Raw genomic sequence first — 12,080 nt, forward strand, 5'->3', positions numbered from 1 at the left:
CTTATGTATTTCGTCATGTCTATTGAACATGTGTGTTTTGCGCAAAAATACTGCCACAACTGCATGCACAAATCCAACCTAAAAGGGGATTGTGTAGGATTACAGAAAAGGGACCTGTTTTATTTCCAGAAATAGCGCCACTCTTGCACATGGCCTGAGTCTGGTATTGCAGCTCAACAGACTCATTTTAGGAATTTCTTCTCTGCACAGCTGACACTTTATAGCCATAGATTATTCTGCATATTGCATGCAGTACTATCTTTTTCAGATTGAAGTTTCCAGTGCTGCAAAGGGTTAAATGACAAGAATTGCAAACATCCATACTACAGACATGCCTGCAGCAGTTTGGTGAGGGCAGGATTTGATCTGTTGAGGGGAGGGGGTAGAACATACTGAGCTTGCACCCAATCTGAAGCACCTGGGTGTTTTGTTACTGCTGCCCTACTGATGATGAGTGCTGTACACAACCAGCAAGAGGGGGCTGCCTATATGCAGCAGCTTTCTAGGCCAGGTAAGGGCATTGCTTTGTTGTTACATGCTAATAGAAGGACCTGAATCTGGTCTTCTTGGAGACATATGGCTTGGGATATTTTGCAATGTGATCTTATACAATATGTTCTCCACGGTTGTAATAAGAATGGGGAGGGGGGAATTCAATTCCACAGGAAAGGTGATAAATGTGGGATCACTGATGAGCCATTTACATTGGATGATTATCGCTCAAAATTCGTTCAAACTCAAGAAATTGAGCGATAATTGTTCAGAGTAAATGCAAAAAAGTCGTTTACTATTTGTTCACTATTCATCATCACTGATTTTGTCAGCATAAAAACCATCGCTGATCGCAGGCTTGTTGTTCATAGTAAATGCAAGCGCTGAGCGAGAATCCCATGATCCAGTGGTGAAATCTGTTAGTCTAAACGTTCTGCATGAGCGCTAACGACCTTAGCGATGACTTGGGCACTTTATGCAGACATTTAGACAACTATTGCCCCGTGTAAAAGGGACATTAGTGTCTAATTGCTGGGACATGAGAATGAAGCCAAAACCCGTACATATGTGTGACCACTGTTTCGTTCACTGACTGTCCACATAGCCTAGTGCACTGCTCAGCTATAGCATCTGTCAGTCCCATAGATGTGAATTGGTCACACAAGCTTCACTGTTCCATTCACTTGAAGGACTCGGGGACCACTGTTTTTGTAATCACTGATGGTTACAGCAGTCAGTACTCCAGCGATCGTACATGTATCACCTATCCTGTGGATAGATGAAAACTTCATTTACTGGGACCCCATGCAATACTGGCAGACACCAGTAAGTAACTTCTAATGTGCTGTGTACCCCATTTCTTAGCATGGTGCATGCTGCTTGACCATGGTGCAGTTATTTTTTTGTAAATAAGTCCTTTCTTTAATAATTTGCAAATGTTGGTTAAAGTGTTGATTGTGCTTGTTAAAGGGAATCTGTCAGCTCGAACAACCTGCCCAAACTGCAGGCAGCATGTTATAGAGCAGGGGGAGCTGAGTACGTGTTTTTTTTTGTGGATAGAAAAGTTATGTCATGTCCTATTTTCATGGGATTTCGGGCTTGACCTGCTATTGGTCATGTAAGGTAAAGACCGCTGGTGCAAGCTGGATACTCATTTTACCAACCTCGGAAGGCTGAGTCGGCTACCAGACCTAAGCAGGGATTGAACCTGCCACCTTCAGGTTGTGAGCAAGAGCTTAGGACTGCATTTCTGCTGCCTTAACCTTCTGTGCCACATCGGGCTCATTGGCCATATAAATGTGGCCTAACTTGTATTTTATTCTTTTAAAGCTCTGCACATTCTGAGCTTTGAGGTCCAATGGGCAATCCTATCAGTGATTGACAGCTGCCCCTATATGCCCAGTCATACAAAGATGGCTGTCAATCACTGATAGGACCGCCCATTGCACTGTTCAGATCAGAATGAGCAGAGATATGAAAATAATGCAAGTTATATAACCCTTGTTGTATAACTAGTGCTTCTGTAATAGCAGCCTAAGTGACTTGGCGTTAAATGAGCTTAAGGCTATATGCTTACAAGGGGCTGAATTGCCGTGGATTTTCCTTGCCGACCCTCGGCACGGAATATGTGCAGCATTTACAGTAGCAGCAAACATGCTGCAGAAAAATTACTTTCCACTGTGGAGAATGACCTGCAGAGTAAATCTTGGATCTGCAGCATGTCAGTTATACCAGTAGATTTTTTATGCAGGTTCTAACTCTTCAAACATGGGAGAGGGGGGACGGGGGGATTCCACATTAAAATCAGCATCAATGTTTGCATTAAATGGTGTGGGTTTTTAATGCCAATTTTCCACTGATGATCTGCTGCAGAAAATCCATCCTATGTAAACATTTCCTTTTCATTTTTTTTGAGCATTGTATCATTCAGCATGACTCCAAAGGTGAATCTACACTAAAGATCAGCATAATCCAGTAGAATTTGCATAGTGGGAGGATTGGCTTTTTATAGTTTTTTTTCCAAGTCTTTGAACATATTACTATAATAAGAAAGGCATTTGACAACAAACTGAGCATGAAACAATATAATCTTAGAAAACCTATTCCACCACGCCACTGGAAGCATTTACAGGTGAATAGATTTAGATATGTAATGCATAAAAGTGTAAAATATTGCTGTAATTATGAAGAAACCTTTCAAGCTGCACATGCACACAGATCTCCATTCTGTAACCCTGCTGGAGAACCCAGCGGGGAACCCCATTCCAAGAATGCATGGAGAAAAGCGTGCAATCAGCTAGTAAATCCTGTTATTTCATGTAGTAGTTAAATATCCCATCCCCCACTATAAATGGCATTACATCATGTGTGGCTGACAGTTACCTCAATATTGTGGGGTACTACTACAGCTTGAAGGGGTGTAATGAGTGGAGGACCCGCTGTACGATAGTTCTTTCTCCAAGCAGGAATGTGGACAATGTAAACACTGGCTGAATCTGTGATATGGAGAGGCGGCTGGTAGTGGTGGGTTTTGGGGGTGCAGTGGGTAATGTATGGCATGCAATGAGCACACTATGCCCTATTATAACACTGTGGTAATATATATTTACTCCGAGCAATATATCTGGGGCACTGTATTCTTTATTTTGAGCTGTCTGTGCATTGTATGCAATGTATATCTGTGCAATATTTATCTGGCAATATAATTAGACACACTGTGGGTGTTATATACGCCACCTGGTCACTAGGTGGTAGTATCTTAATATTTCTCTTGGCATAGCATTGTATATCTGGGCACTGGTAATAATCTGGCACATTGTATATACTAGAGGCCTTGTGTGTACTTATGTGGGCGCTGATTGCTGTGTTTGTTTACATTCACAGGCTACAAACCCCTCTACATAACTAGTCCTGCTGCCCACTGAGATGTAGATACAATTGTATCCAGTCTAGACATTGCAAAATGATACATTGTTCCAAACTGCCCTTGAGATTTCAGGAGCTGCTGCTTTGTTTAGCTTGTAGAGCATTGCTTACAGAGGAAACAATTGTATCCACTTCTCTGCTGTGAATGTATACAAGTATGATTTCATTCCTGACAGCAAATTCATTTAACCCTTAACGACAGCCAATATGCTTTTCGATGGCCTGCGTCGGGGTATGTATGAAGAGAGAATGCGCGATGATCTCTCTACATACAACGCAGGCATCAGCTGCTTTTTACAGCCGATGCACAGCGGCAACAGCTCTGATAAGTTGCGTGGCTCATTGGAGCTGTTAGCTCTTTAAATACCCCTGTCAATTGTGATAGCGGCATTTAAATCCCCGAACGATGTTCAGGGGTCCCGTACGCCCCCCAGCGATGAGATTCCAGGGAGCCGTGCGGGTGTCATGGCAGCCAGGGGCCTTCTGAAAGACCTCAGAGCTGTCCTGGCAGAATGCGTGTAAAACCATGCCCGTGGGGGGCCTTGATAGACTGACTGCCCGATCGCAGTATGATGTAATGCTATGGCATTACATCATACTGCAGGAGCGATCAAAGCACCACAAGTTGTTGTCCCTTTTGGAGACTAGAAAAAAAAAAAAGTAAAAATAAGATCAATAAAGTTTTACAAATTACTATTTACTAATTTACAAAAAACCTTTTGCCATATTTATAATAAAAGAATCTAAATAATTAAAAAAAAAACATATTTGTTATCTCTGCGTTCATAAAAGTCCGATCTATTAAAGTAATGCATTATTTATCCCGCATGATGAGCGTCTTCAGAAAACAAAATAAAGAATGCCAGAAATGTGCTGTTTTTTTGGTCACCCTGTCTCAAAGAAAAAATTGTAATAAATGTCATATATATTCCAAAATGGTACCGACACAAATTACAGGACGTCCTGCAGAAAATGAGCCCTCACACAACTATGTTAATGGAAAAATAAAAAAGTTATTGCACACAGAAGATGGCGCCAGAAAATAATTAAAAAAATTAAACATCTTTGGTGAAAATACAAGTTGTACATCAATAAAGAACTATATAAGTTTGGTATTGTATTAGTCATTCTGACCCACAGAATAAAGTTATCCTGACATTTTTGTTGCTGTTTGTGTGCCGTAGCAACAAGATGCATCGAAAGATGTTGGAATTTTCATCTTTTTCTAAATTTCTCTCCACTTAGAATTTTTAAAAAGTTTTTCAGTACATTATTTGGTACCTTAAATATTACTGTTGAAAAAAACAACTCGTTCTGCAAAAAACAAGCCCATATACAGCTACGTCGATGGATAAATAAAGGAGTTATGATTTTTTTAAAGGAGGGAGAAAAAGCAAATAAAAAGCTTGGTCACTAACGAGTTAAAGAGGTTGTGCCAAGTTATAAAATTATCCACCATCCACAGTATAGGGGATAACTTTATGACCGGTGGGTGTCCGATTGCTGGGACCCTCCTGATCCTGAGAACTAGGGTTCAGTCGGTACCCGAGTAAATGGAACAGAGGTTGTGCCGGTGCACTGCTGCTCAATGTGCTTCAATGACAGCGCCGGAAACTGCAAAAGTGTTTGAACTCTAATCTCCAGCACTGTGATTGAAATGAGTAGAGCAACAGTGTGCTTGCGCGATCTCCACTCTATTCACTCAGGGACCTACTGTACTTCTATTTTCGGGCTTGGTGAGGATCCCAGTGATCAAATGGATCATAAATTTATACCTTATCAACAGGATATGAAATAACTTCCTAACTCGGCACAACCCATTTAAAGGGAATCTGTCAGCTACTTTGAACCATAGAAGCTAAGCTCAGTGTTACGTCCGCTTAGCGCACAAAAGCGTCACTCCACAGAACAAATGCAAGCGTGTCCATTTAAAACCTGCAAACACTCTCATCAAAAACTAAATGGGAACTCTTTCCCTAAATACGTAACGAACGAGGGAGAGGGCCCTGCCTACCACGGCAGACTGATCTCGTCGATAGATGCGGGCCTGCACTTGTTCCTGGAACTTAAAGGGGTTTGTCTCGAGGAAGCAGTGACATTTTTTTTTTTGCCCAGTCCCCCTAATTAAGCATACATTACTAAGCCCCCCTGTAAATGACTTTTCTAGCTGGTTTGTACTTACAGTTCCAGCAACTTATAAAAAGTTTCCCCAAGATGGCCGCCGGCTCTTTTCCCGTCGCTTGCTGTAGCCCGACGTGCGCGCTCCCGAGACGCTACCAGCTGTGTCTCCCTGACAACCAGATGCCCCGCAGCCGCCGACCGGACCCCGGGATTGAACGCGGCCGACCAGTCACCCACCGCCAGGCAGCAGGTAACCGGCACTAGCCCCCGGCTCCCCCGCGCTAGCCCCCGGCTCCCCCGCGCTAGCCCCCGGCTCCCCCGCGCTAGCCCCCGGCGCCCCAGCGGCAGTCAGTCACGCGTCACCCCCGTCAGTCCGTCACCCATCACTTACCTGGGTGGCTGGGCTGGGCGGCTCTGCTGGGCAGCTTCTCGGCACGGCTGGGCGGCTCTGCACCTTCCTCTAAGAGAGGATGGTAGCAGAATGGCCGCTCCAGCACGCTCCCGAGAAGATACAGCTTGTCTGCGCAGAAGACCTGAAGCGGCTCGTGCTCAGAGCAGAAGACCGGACTGCGCAAGCGCGTCTAAAAAAGCAAGCCGCCAGCGAATTTAGACGGAACCATGGAGACGAGGACGCTAGCAACGGAGCAGGTAAGTGAATAACTTCTGTATGGCTCATATTTAATGCACGATGTATATTACAAAGTGCATTAATATGGCCATACAGAAGTGTATAACCCCACTTGATTTCGCGAGACAACCCCTTTAACTATCCCTGACTAGGGAGCTGGAGAGATGCACTGAACAAACATGCAGGAAACGACACTGTACTGACACACAGAACAGAACGTGTCTGGCAACCAGCACAGACATCAAACATGTCGCTCTTCACACCAAACACAACAGATAGTGCATATAACAGGAACCCCACCCAGAGCTCACATGCAAGCAGATGCAATACACAGCAAGTCTCAGTGTCCTCATACCAGTGGGGTAGACATTCAGCTACTGTGCTGACATAGGGAACTGTGTCAGGCATCAACCATTTGACACACAAATGAGACATAAGACGCACCTGTCAGGGAAGGAAAGAGGGGGTGTGCATTCACTACAGACAAGGACTACAGATGTCCAAACCATCTTTAGGGAAGCAGAGAGACACTAACAGACAGACATGCAAACACAGTTCTGAGTGGGCACAAGACAGTGATATCCAAGCAGTACAATGACCAGCATCAACTACTGAGAGATGCTGGTCTTTATATGCTGCAGCGTAAGGGCTCCTGTCCACGGGCAAATTTTCACAGCATTTCCCGCGGCGATAATCCGGCCGCGGGGAACACAGTAAATGCTTTCCATAGCACTGCAGCGAGTTTGAGAGTTGACAACAGGTGGAAAAGTGAGGGAGGCAAGTATAAAACTTAAGGCCCATTTAGACACAACGTTTATCGCTCAAAATTAGCTCTAAAGCAATCTTTTGAGCGATAATCATTGCATCTAAACGCGCTGCCATCATGCACTATTCATTCATCGCTGATTTTTAGCAAGCTAAAAGTCAGCAATGACTCTTATCAGCGCCGTGCACTGAGTTCTCAGCAGGATACCACTGATACCATTCTCTAGCTGGTATCTCGCTTGCAGCTCTCACTTGGATACCAGCTGTTAGGTCAGAGAACAAAGCAGCCGTCAGTGCTCCTGCTGTTCCCAGAGCTATCGGCTCAGCAGGATACCAGCTGTTAGCTCAGAGAACAAAGCAGCTGTCAGCGCTCCTGCTGTTCTCAGAGCTATCGGCTCAGCAGGATACCAGATGTTAGCTCAGAGAACAAAGCAGCTGTCAGTGCTCCTGCTGTTCTCACAGCTATCGGTCCAGCAGGATACCAGCTGACAGCTCCAAATATAAAGTAGTTGTTTGCATACACAAAGCAGCTGCTGCTCTGGGAGCTGTCAGCGGTGTCCCACTCCCCCTTCATTTAACTCTTAGCTACTTAAGAGTTTATGCAAAGATGATCGCTCAAAACTGTCAATCAAACTATCGTTTGAGCGATTTTTGAGCGATCATCTTTCAGTGTAAATGGGGCTTTACATTCCTGAACTGAGAGTGTCCGCTACTTTGAGCTCATAAGCTTAGCTTGTAGTCTCTTTGAAAGAGATTTCTGGGACATCAGTATTCATGACCTATTCTTAGGATGGATTAATAGTTAATCAGCAGAGGTCTGCCAATCAGGACAATTAGCTGATATCTGGCCAGCTGTCAGTGGGCACATAGACAGAAGCTGCCAGCTCCGTCCACATTGCAGCAGCCTGGGCTAAGTGCAAGTACAGCTCATTGAATTAAATGATTGTGCAAGTATAAAAATGATTCTCATTTGTCTGATAACGGTGAATTATTACATGCACATGGTGTTGTATGACTCGGTGGAAACTGTGACGTTGTAATAGTATAAATGTAAGATATCTGTCTCATTAGAGGCCCTTTTCACATCTGCACTAGAGACATGCTGCACTATTTTGTGCAGGAAAATTTTGGGTGCGATGCTGGAAGCCAGATGGATCTCATCATAGTCAATAGGGTCTGTCTGATGCCTTTCAGGTACAGCATGTGCTGGATCTGGTATTTCTGCATTTTCTATGTCCTTGGAGCCAAACAATAGAAATACCAGAGCGGATGTGAAAGGTATGTGCATGGCAGATCCAGACATGAATCTCACAGACAAATGACTGTCTATTAGAGCATTAAATATAACCTTTTATTTAGCATATTAAAACCAGGAGCACATTCAAACCCTAATAGACCCTATAGACTAACCTCAGCTAGTTTACTGAACACCCACTCCGAAAAAAGGCAGCTAAACCTAACTCCCCCTATTACACCCTATATAGGGGGAGGTCAAGGCTGAGTATAGGAATTAGTTTGCAACAAATAAATATGGTACTTCTAAAAGAGTAGTATGACTGATATTTCAGTCAATACAATACAGCAATGACACTGCTATATATGTTATCCCAATTGATATAAAAAAAAAAAAAAAGCTATGCGTTTCGCCTTTCAAATTAAATGACGCCTCTGGGAACTCAATAACTATGGGCCATGGCAATAGAATAATACATTTCAGATAATTATACATGTTAGTTATGTCAAATCCAAACAAAAAAGTACTGTACTCCAAATATCTGATACATATAATGGATATATTGCACAAAAATGAGTCCATAGTAGGAACACTAGTCTATCGACCACCGATCTTAATTATCACAAAGCATATCATCATCATCATCAACAAGGAACTGCTTATACATTGAACCAGTACCTCCTATAATTAGAAACATGAGTTTTTGTGAGATGCTTTGTAATAATTAATATTTGTTGCGGATAGATTAGTGTTCCTATTATGGACTCTTTTGTGTGATATATTCATCATATATATCTCAGATATTGGGAACCATATTTAATCGTTACTATCCAAATCCTGTATTCAACCTTGGTCTACTTCTATATAGGAAAGTTAAGATTAGGTTCTGACAGCGTCGCCCTTTTCAGGGCAAGTGCTCTGTATACTAGGTTAGTGTTTCTCCCTACATGAGTTTCGGTATTTGAAGACTCCGGACAGCTTTTGTGTAAGTTCACATGTAGCGGATTTTCTGCAGCGCAAAATTCTGGTGCAAAATCCGCAGCATTTCTGGATCAAAAACCGTCAAACTCCGCACCATTGGTATCGGTTTGGAATCGAAATCAGCTGCGGATCTGCAGATGATTTTGGCATGCTGCTCCTCTCACAGTCAGCAGCCCCTCACGGCAGTACATGGATCAGCCCTCCCCTGTTTGTTTTCGGTGCAAGGCAATACAGGAGCAGAAACACAGTAGGGTATACTAAAAACAAAAACCCTAATCCACCCTCATGAGCTACATCACTCTTCCTCTACATTAGGTTGTGTGCAGTGACGTACATCTTGTGGCACTGCCAACGGAGACTGGTGGAAGTTGTTTCGTTACAGACCAAGGAGCAGCGAGCTGAAGTTCGTGGATTGCTGAGAGACCTGCAACATCTTTTGTATTTAACCTAAAACGCATGAAAGGTATGAAAATGACCCCCACCCAGTGGTCCAACATTTAGAAAAAGGATGTATATTTTTTTTTTTTTAAGGAAAATTATCCTAATCCTTCTTTCTAGTTTACATATAAGACGTCTTCTAGCGTTTGTCTGAGACTTATTTTCAGACTTGTGGTTTTGTTGAGTAATTGTTTTTGCATATTGGTTCCTCATAGAGCGAGGTTTGACCACAGTACACCAGTTTATTTCATATATTGTGACATATTAAACATTTTTATTTATGGTACCTTGAAAAGAAATGCTAAATGTTTATTATATGCTTCAGTTATATGGTTGCTTCTGACATTTGAATTGCATTGAAGTACGTCCAGTGATCCACTTCAATACCTCTTCAGGTTTGCACCTCAGGGTCAGCCTTTCACTTTACCCCTGATGCTCCTGAGTAGCTTTTTATAGTTGCTTTGTGTGTTAGGGCTTGTTCACATTGGCATTGTGGGTTCCGTTCTCCTGCTCTGTTAAGGCTAGTTTCAGACGGGCGATCTTGGTCTTGCTGCAAGAAAAGCGCATCGTTGTTCCTGCAATTTTTTTTTTCTTTTAAGACTAATCTTGAATCGCTACTGGCCGCAAAAGTCAATAGGACTTTCTAATGTTGAAATCGCATCGGAATGCATGTTTGGTGCATTGCGATGTGATAAAAAGAAGCCTCCATAGGGAAACATGGGAGATAAAAAAAATCGCGCATCGTGTAAAACCACCCTAAGGAAGCAGGAAAATGGAATCCACTGGCTGAACAAATATGTCTTATGAAAGGACTGAACAGACGTCATTGACACTAGACAATAGTACTGCATAAAGTGCTATTTTATCCTGTATGCTCCAAACGGAACCTCTGATGCTGATGTGAATGAAGGCCCATTTACACAACGATTATCGCTCAAAAGCCATCTTTTGAGCAATAATCGTTGCATGTAAATCTGCCCATATTTCAGGTTTCTGCCGAACGATGGATTCCAGTTCTGCTTGAAATCTGTCGTTCAGCAGAACAGCTGATAAGATGGACCGCATGCTGTGTTCTGCCTGGGGAGCGCTAATAATAGCGGATTGCATTGTCTCAGCTGTAATCAGTGCAGCAGAACAAAGAGAATTTATTCAAAGAACAGTGGGTAGTCCTCTGAATAAATTCTGCTCCCAGCAGCTGGCACGCTACTAATTGGTACTAATAGGTACCAATTAGTAGCAATTAGTAGATTATCCAAAATGATCGCTCAAAAGCCATCTTTGTGTCTAAATGCACCCTAAGTCCTTATTGAAACAAAGTGCAGGAATGCTGAACTGGATATGGTTTTCTCCAGCAGGTTTCGAGGTATTTTGTAGCTTCCAAATTGTGTAGAAGCAGTATGCGCACACTGACCAAGTCAAACACGAGGTATCAGTCTCATGCTCAAAATGGCTCTCTGGGCAGAAACACCCAGACAGCCCCCTTTTATTTGGAAAGCATACAATGGGCGTGCAACAGGTTACATCAGTAACATATAGGATTCTCATTTGTCGGATCATATAGAATCCCCCCTCCTTCCTGCCCACCTTCTCTCAAGTCCAATTTATAAGCAAGTCTTTGTCTTACGTACTTTCAGTTTTTAGCACATGTTTGTATCTCTTTGTTGTGAGCTGGATTATGGAGAAGTTTCTGTGTGGAGTATGGGAAAGGACTGGGAAAACACTCAGTATTGAATACAAGCAATAACAACACTGTGATCTAACTCTTTCCTTATGCAGCAGAGTTCCACATTAGGCTGAAGTCACAAAACACACATAATACGTCTAGTTTAGTACAAATCGATAGACATTTTATACTAACTAATCATCATGTCTATGACGATCCCCCCTTAAAATGTCTATCCTCTAACTCTCTATCTAATTTTCACAGTTCTCTGCGCATGAGCCTATAACTGGAGCGCGTTGAAGGTTCGTTTTAGGGTCTTCAAGGGGGTGTAGGACTTGTCCACTCCTTCTGGGGATGTATCCAGCGAACTCACTGTGGGAGCGGTTTTTCCAGCATCAGTTTCACAGGTCTCTCTGACACAGGGGATAACACAGCAGACTAGAACAGAAAAGATAACCATCAGTTCACATACAACAGCGACGCCCGTCTGTGCCAGGATCCTTTACCACCCGCTCATCCATGGCGAGTGCTGGTCCCAAAAGTTAGCTCTTTTTAGTTAGTGCGGTCAGCTTCTTAATGGCAACTGCGTCTTTACCCGCGGGTCACATGTCGTCTAGGATGTAGGTACAACAAGTCTCCCCTATCATCTTACAGACACTCCCCTTTTTAGCTAAAGTCATATCTAAGGCCATTCTATTTTGAAAAGTCATAGTCGAGGTAGGTCCTATTGGTCGACTAGTCCCTATAAGGCATCTCTAGTATAATTTATAAACCGCTGCTAATTATAATAAACATAATTAATCCAGTCAACATTTATTTACCATAATGATCAG

At 42.9% G+C, this 12,080-nt stretch overlaps 1 protein-coding gene across 4 annotated transcripts in view; it reads left to right on the forward strand.

The window, feature by feature from the left end:
* The first annotated feature begins 409 nt into the window (after nucleotides 1–409).
* The window catches only part of LOC136580559 (G-protein coupled receptor 4-like), a 76,229-nt gene continuing 64,558 nt past the window's right edge, over nucleotides 410–12,080 (forward strand). For 2 of the 4 annotated variants that reach the window (XM_066581205.1, XM_066581204.1), the window contains exons 1-2: nucleotides 410–511; nucleotides 9,462–9,609. The gene's annotated coding sequence lies outside the window, so the exon portion shown is untranslated. The remainder of the gene's footprint in view (nucleotides 512–9,461; nucleotides 9,610–12,080) is intronic. The other 2 variants (XM_066581208.1, XM_066581206.1) reach the window with 1 other exon arrangement.

This window comes from Eleutherodactylus coqui, chromosome 10 (assembly GCF_035609145.1).
Source record: "Eleutherodactylus coqui strain aEleCoq1 chromosome 10, aEleCoq1.hap1, whole genome shotgun sequence".
Taxonomy (NCBI): domain Eukaryota; kingdom Metazoa; phylum Chordata; class Amphibia; order Anura; family Eleutherodactylidae; genus Eleutherodactylus; species Eleutherodactylus coqui.